The 6,000-nt window shown below is 48.4% G+C and overlaps 1 protein-coding gene and 1 long non-coding RNA gene across 2 annotated transcripts in view; both read left to right on the top strand.

The window, feature by feature from the left end:
- Nucleotides 1-1,826, top strand: part of LOC140508127 (uncharacterized) — a 4,680-nt gene extending 2,854 nt beyond the window's left edge. The window contains exon 2 of the long non-coding RNA XR_011968310.1: nucleotides 1-1,826. This exon is cut by the window's left edge and continues 1,800 nt beyond it. This is a non-coding gene — a long non-coding RNA (uncharacterized lncRNA).
- Nucleotides 1-6,000, top strand: part of LOC140508062 (uncharacterized) — a 55,892-nt gene that overhangs the window by 26,810 nt on the left and 23,082 nt on the right. The window lies entirely within an intron of this gene.

The raw sequence follows: 6,000 nt of genomic DNA, 5'->3' as shown, positions 1-6,000 counted from the left end.
GCATGAAGCCTTGCATATGTGCTTGTCACGTTTTCCTTGTTTGTGTGTGCGTGTGTGTTTCTGTGCCCATCTGCGTATTTGTGTTCCATGTAAGTGCAGACAATTTTATGTCTGTATGCGTGTGTGTACATCTCTGTGTGTGTCTGTGTAGGGTGTGTGAGCACGTGTGTATGAGTGCATGTGTGTGAGCGGGAGAGTATGAGCAGGTGTGTCTGTGTGCAAGTGTGTGTGAGCGGATGTGTGCATATGTGTCGATGTTTCATTTGCCTTTTTGTACTTCTCAGAACCCGTGTTTTCATTTCAGGGTCTTCACACAGCTCTTGTCTTCTCAGTCAGTGACCATTTATTAAGCACCTCCTGTGTGCCAGGCACCATCCTGTATTTCCATCAGACATTCAGGGAAGGCCTCTGTCTCCTTAAAGGTCCATGTCCTGTCTCTGCCCCACTCCTCCCCTGCTCCAGCTTCCCCATCTGTCCTCAGGTTGTCCACAGTTTTGTTGCCCAGCAGGTGCCTGATTCTCTGGGGCAAAGCCATCCTTTGTCTTCTGGAATGCTGTGTCCTTGGCTCTCTGCTCTCTTGGCCATCATCAGCTCACTGGAGTGCTTGCTCCAGCAGGCACAGACTCAGAATGGCACGCTGCCCTTTGGTCTGCGATTTCTGCCCTGAGATTGGGCCCAGAGATGGGTGTGAGACCTCCTGCTGCTGCTGGCCTCTGACCATGTTGTCTGTGCCCTCCACAGCCTGGGGCCCACTTGGGCTCCCCTCCCTGGCTCCGGGAGCCAGATCCTATGCCCTAAGCCCTTTCTGTCCATGCCTGCACAGACTTAGGCGAGAGTCTGGCTCACAGTGGATCTCTCTTGGATTGCTGCACCAGCACCGGGTCTGCAGTGTTTCCTGACTGTGCTGATTCCTGCCTCTCTGCACCCATCCGCATACTCGTTTCTCCCCCTTGAAGCCTCCCTGACTCTGCCTCTGTCCACATCTGCTGGTCTGCCCATATCTCTCTGGGTTGGTCCGTACTAAGCCCATGTGGTTCATCTCCTTCACGTTGTTGTGGTGACTGTAGGCTGCCCCCTTTCTCTGAATAACCCAGTTTTGTCCTTACACTGTTATTTCCTGGCATTCCCAGGACAGTGTGTTTACCATTCTCCCTTCAGCGGGCACCTGATTGATTCAGTTTCTGCTTTGCTCGCAGTAAGTTCAGTCCCTGAGGTTACTGGATAAAAATGCAAGTGGCCCGGACCAATAAGAAAATGGGTTAGGGGCATTCAGAAAAAACCAAGAAGTCATAATTGATCCAATTTAAAGCAGCTGAGGTCAGTGTCAGGGCCACCTAAAAATCCACCTGTGCTTGCTGAGTGAAATACCACGGGCATATCAACAGATTGTGAGTTGAAAGAGAATGGACCAATCCAGGCTCTAATGGGAGGATCTGCTATATACTAACATTATAAAAATGCCCTCACTTTGTATCTCACTCTCTCTCTTCCCCTGTGTGAAGAAGGGTGGAGTTCACCTTGGCCAAGGTGTTCAATTCCTCTGGACCCTACTGTAATAAATTTTCCTGGATACTTTTCAAAGTCAAGTGTGTTCAACAGTAAATACTTGGGTGACTCACTGAATGAGATGTTATTGTACCATAAGGAATGATGAACTAGCCAGTTTCAGAGGAAGTGGGGGAGATCTTAGGGATGTCAAAGAATGGCCACAAGAATTTAACAATGATGACATCTTGGATGAAAATGTCTGGGAGAGATTTCAATCTGTGATCTAGCCAGTGAGAAAGCAGGAGTGCCAGGACCAAGGCTCAAACAAGCCACCCCTTCTTGCCTGAGACATAGCAGAGAAGGGCAGCCCTTCACAGACAGGGCCAGGATGGGAGTTGGCTTTGTTGGATTGAGTGTGTGTATGATGAGGGTTTTGTTTGTGCAGGTATTTTAGCTGGTATTCTGTAGGAGGAGGGAATCATGACAGGGGCAGATGATAATGCCTGTAAATACATATCAAATTCTTAACAAAAAAAAAAAAAAGAAATTGACTGGCCCCAGACCTCTAATAGTCAATCATAACAGGGAGTCTTACTTAACTTTAATTTGCATCTCTCCTGCTAAAAAGCTGCTCTCTTTATTGAATTATGACTTGATATTTGATTTTTCTACTGTGTATCTTTCAATAAAATTGATAAGAAGGGACAAAATCAATTCAATGATCAAGCATGTTACTGATGGGGTGTTTGGGCCCCAATTCTAAAATCACATTTCTCTTCAAAATTCACATTTCTCCCTATTCTCAAAACACTATCCCAGACAGTTTCTCTCCAGTCCAAAGACACAGCCTGCCCCAGCAACATCCTGCTATCTCCCCTCCTGATACACCAACCAGTTGCTCAGGAACCTATGGAACTTATTAGTCTGAATCAGCTGTGTACTGGATGGATGGGTGGTGCCCTGAGTCATAACGACATTTACTACTCACTGATCAATCATATGTATGCTAGACTGAGACATACCTATACTCCCTTACATGTATCTTGTCCAACAAGACATTGATGAGAACAACCTGATATTTCTGAGCCAGCCCAGACTGCTAGGTGACTTAGTGATGTTTCAGGCCTAAAACCACACCTCCAGGGAGCCCCTCCTTGGGCTGTTTCCCAATGAACTCTGGGTAAAATATCTACAGAGTAGACACTAAAAGTACATGTTCCTTTAAGAACTGACCACTCCTTAACCATTCCCTAATCCCAGCCCAAAATACCTGCTTAGCATATTTGGCACATGTTTCCTCTGGAATATCCTATATAAACATTCCCTGTATTTCTCTGAAGTTTCAGGTTCCCTAAGAACTTTTGACTGCTGAAAAGGGTAATAAATCTTTACCTTGACCTCAACAATGCTTGAGTCTGTGAATTCTTCTCCAAGTGACCTGCCCCTGGTACCCTGTCCTTTGTGGGAGTCTCACCACTACCTCCCTTCCAGCCCTCATCAGTTACCTCCATCTCTAGGCCTGGAAATACTGTCAGGACTTTCAGAACTAGTTCAGCTAATCCCTGGAGGATCCTGAGCTCAGGAGCACCTTCAGGAGGCAGACCCTTGGCCTGGCAGAAAGAGGAGGGAAGGAGCAGGGGATTTGACTCTCCTTACCCTACTAACCCTGTAATATGGGAGACCAAACCAACAGCAGAGAATCTATCCAGAACGTTCCCCAAGGACAAGAGTACACAAACAGGGACATGGTCACCTAGACCTCCAAGAGAGGAAGGTATTGAATCTTGCACCAGAGAAGAATGCTGTCCATGATCTCCCCAAAAGACTTCCAGGAAGCAGCAGTTGGAAGATTGAGCTTAGGCCATGCCTGCCCTCTCTATTTGGGCCTCACCACCACTCTACTGTCAGGTAAATCCCCTCTCTCCCCTGGAAATTCTGCTTGTTAGAGATACAGTCCTAGCCTTTTGGACAGGGAACTTCTTTCTGTTGGTCAGAAATATGAAGCTTGCCTTGGGCATTATGTGATTTCAGATGAAAAAGTTCTCTGCTTGGCCTTTGTTTTCATGAGCCAAAGAGCAGAAAGTCCAAGGCTGATAAGGCAGCTGCAGCTCTCCTGAGCTGTTTACATAGATTCTTACCCAGTTGTAAGGCAGATAAGCACAGCACACATGGGAGCTGCTAACACAGGTACACTCTTCATTGGATCAGACAGGGAGGACATGAAGAAGGGGTTAATAATCTTTAGTCTAGTGCAGTTTCCTTAGAAGAGGATTGGTGATAAGGAGGGCATAACCTCCTCCAGCATTCCCTGTGAGAAGGAGGGGCAACTACCCCTACATGTCAAAGGGGTCAACAGAGACAGGCACAGCTTGTGCTTCCCCTAAATCCCCTCCAGCCTCACTGGGGGCCAGTGGAGGCGAACACAGATTTCCCCCAAGACTTGATGAGGGCCAGCTGAGGCAAACACAGCATTCCTGCACTCAAGCCTAAGGGTTTCCCATTCACTGTCTAGAGCCCACCTGTTTTATAGGCCAACAGACAAAGAAGGCATATTACCAGCAATAGCCTCACAAGGTTACATACCCTCATTGCTGTATCTTACTGTGCAGCCACAGTGGATGTTCACACTATTTACCTTTACATAACTCTGCCCAAGCTTGGTGGAGACGTTGTGAACCATAACTGTGGGAACCAGAAATTGTAATGGCTATGGATCCTGGGAAACTGAACTCTGAGAAATAATAACCAAAATTCCCTTCACACACACTCAAATCCACCTTACTCACACTACAGTGCACCTTACGTACACCAGTGGAACACATTTGGAAGCCAAGCCCCTGGATCCTAACCACCAGGAAGACAGAGTTTAGGCTTCCTGTTCTTCTCACTGTAAGTTTTGTCACTAAATTATGAATTAGAGCCATTGATATCTTCATCACTTCTCCCCTTTGCAGATCTAGTTCATCCTCATATCATGAGAGGGCACAGCCTTCAGTAGACAGAAACAACAGGGGGTAGGAAGGCCAGAACTTTGTACAGGAATCTGTAACTATTCAAGCAAAGAGCAAGGAGATGGCAGATCCAAGGACTGATCAGCCCCAGTTGTGCAGGTTGGGAGGTGGAGGCAAGTCAGAATCAGCAATTCAGAAGAGTGGTGAAGACCAGTGGCAGGCCCCTTCAACTCTGCCCCCTCCTGATTTGAGCCAGGTGGTTGTAACAATAAGGCTCAGCATAGAACCTTTGAGGCTCACCTGCCATGGTCAGAGAAGTTAGCTCTAAAGGGAGGAGCCAAGGTTCTCACCACACTAAGACTGTTCCCTTAGGCCAAGGGCCCATAAGGCACAGAATGAGCTGCTGGAGCTCAGAACAAAGTTGCTTTGGCTCTGATATCAGGGGAAAGTCATAGATGCCTTTGGGAGAAGCCAGTTTTGGGAAGGAGGTTCACATTGTCCCTTTGCTTGAGCAGGATCCCCCCAAACTCAGAGAAGCCATGCAGATCTGGATACAGAGAAAATGGTTCCCAAATGGGAACAAGCTCTCTGAGGTCAACCTAGAACCAGCCCTTCCCTCTCATGCAGGGGGAAATTCCCACAAGTCCTCAGGGAAGCCCATGGAAATCAGGGATATCCTAAGGAGCCACCTTCCCCTACATATCTGCAAGGGATCTCCTTTCTCCCTTGCTGGAGTCAGTGAAAAAAGAGGGCCTGTCACCACCTTGAGTGACTCTCTCCAAGAAAGAAAGGAGAATTTGTACCATCTACAAAGATTCTTCTACCAATCCTGCCCCTCATGCAGGCACACATCCATATTCTCTCCCCCAATTCATAGTCACATGTAAAAAAAAAAAAGCAAAAACTCAACCCTCCTCCAGTCTGGGCCAGAACCCTGTGTCACATAGACAGAGAAAGGAAAACCTTCCAAGGGTGTGTGCGCTTCATCCCAGGGTTCCTTCCTCAAAGGCTGCAAACCAGCCCTGAATCAGGGGAACTCCCAGCACCTGGAACTGAGCCCAGCAGACTCAGGGTGGGGCTGGGCAGAGCTAAGGACTGGGATAAAGGCAGGATCTTCAGGGCCTGAGGCTCAGAACTTTCCAGCCCAGAGAGGCAAGAGCCCAAGTGAGGAGGCTGGAGAACCCTGGCCTGAAACGTTTGATGGAGAAACCTCAGGCTGCTCTCAGCCCTGGTTAATCTTTCCCAGTAGGATCTCCTGCTCTGGGCCCAGTGGTCTGAACCTGGGGGTTCGCTATGGAGCCCGAGGCCCTATAGGGTCTTTCCCTGCTGTGGCTGAGCCTCCCCACTCTCTGCTCTCCCCTAGGTCCTCCTCATTTCACATCACCCACCAGCCCTCAAGTTGCCTCACCTGTCCTGATGACAAGCAAGGTCCTGGAGCCCAAGGGCTCCAGAGAGGGTCCTGGCAGGACATAGCTCAGGGTCAACCCTGACTTCAGAGGAAAGGAGGCCCTGGCTTCTTCTGGGGGCCTCAGTTCCCCCACAAGATTCCACCACATCAGTC

Source organism: Notamacropus eugenii, chromosome 5 (genome assembly GCF_028372415.1).
Source record: "Notamacropus eugenii isolate mMacEug1 chromosome 5, mMacEug1.pri_v2, whole genome shotgun sequence".
Lineage (NCBI taxonomy): Eukaryota > Metazoa > Chordata > Mammalia > Diprotodontia > Macropodidae > Notamacropus > Notamacropus eugenii.
The sequence above is the reverse complement of the archived record's forward strand: the minus strand, read 5'-3'. Positions and strand labels throughout refer to the sequence as shown.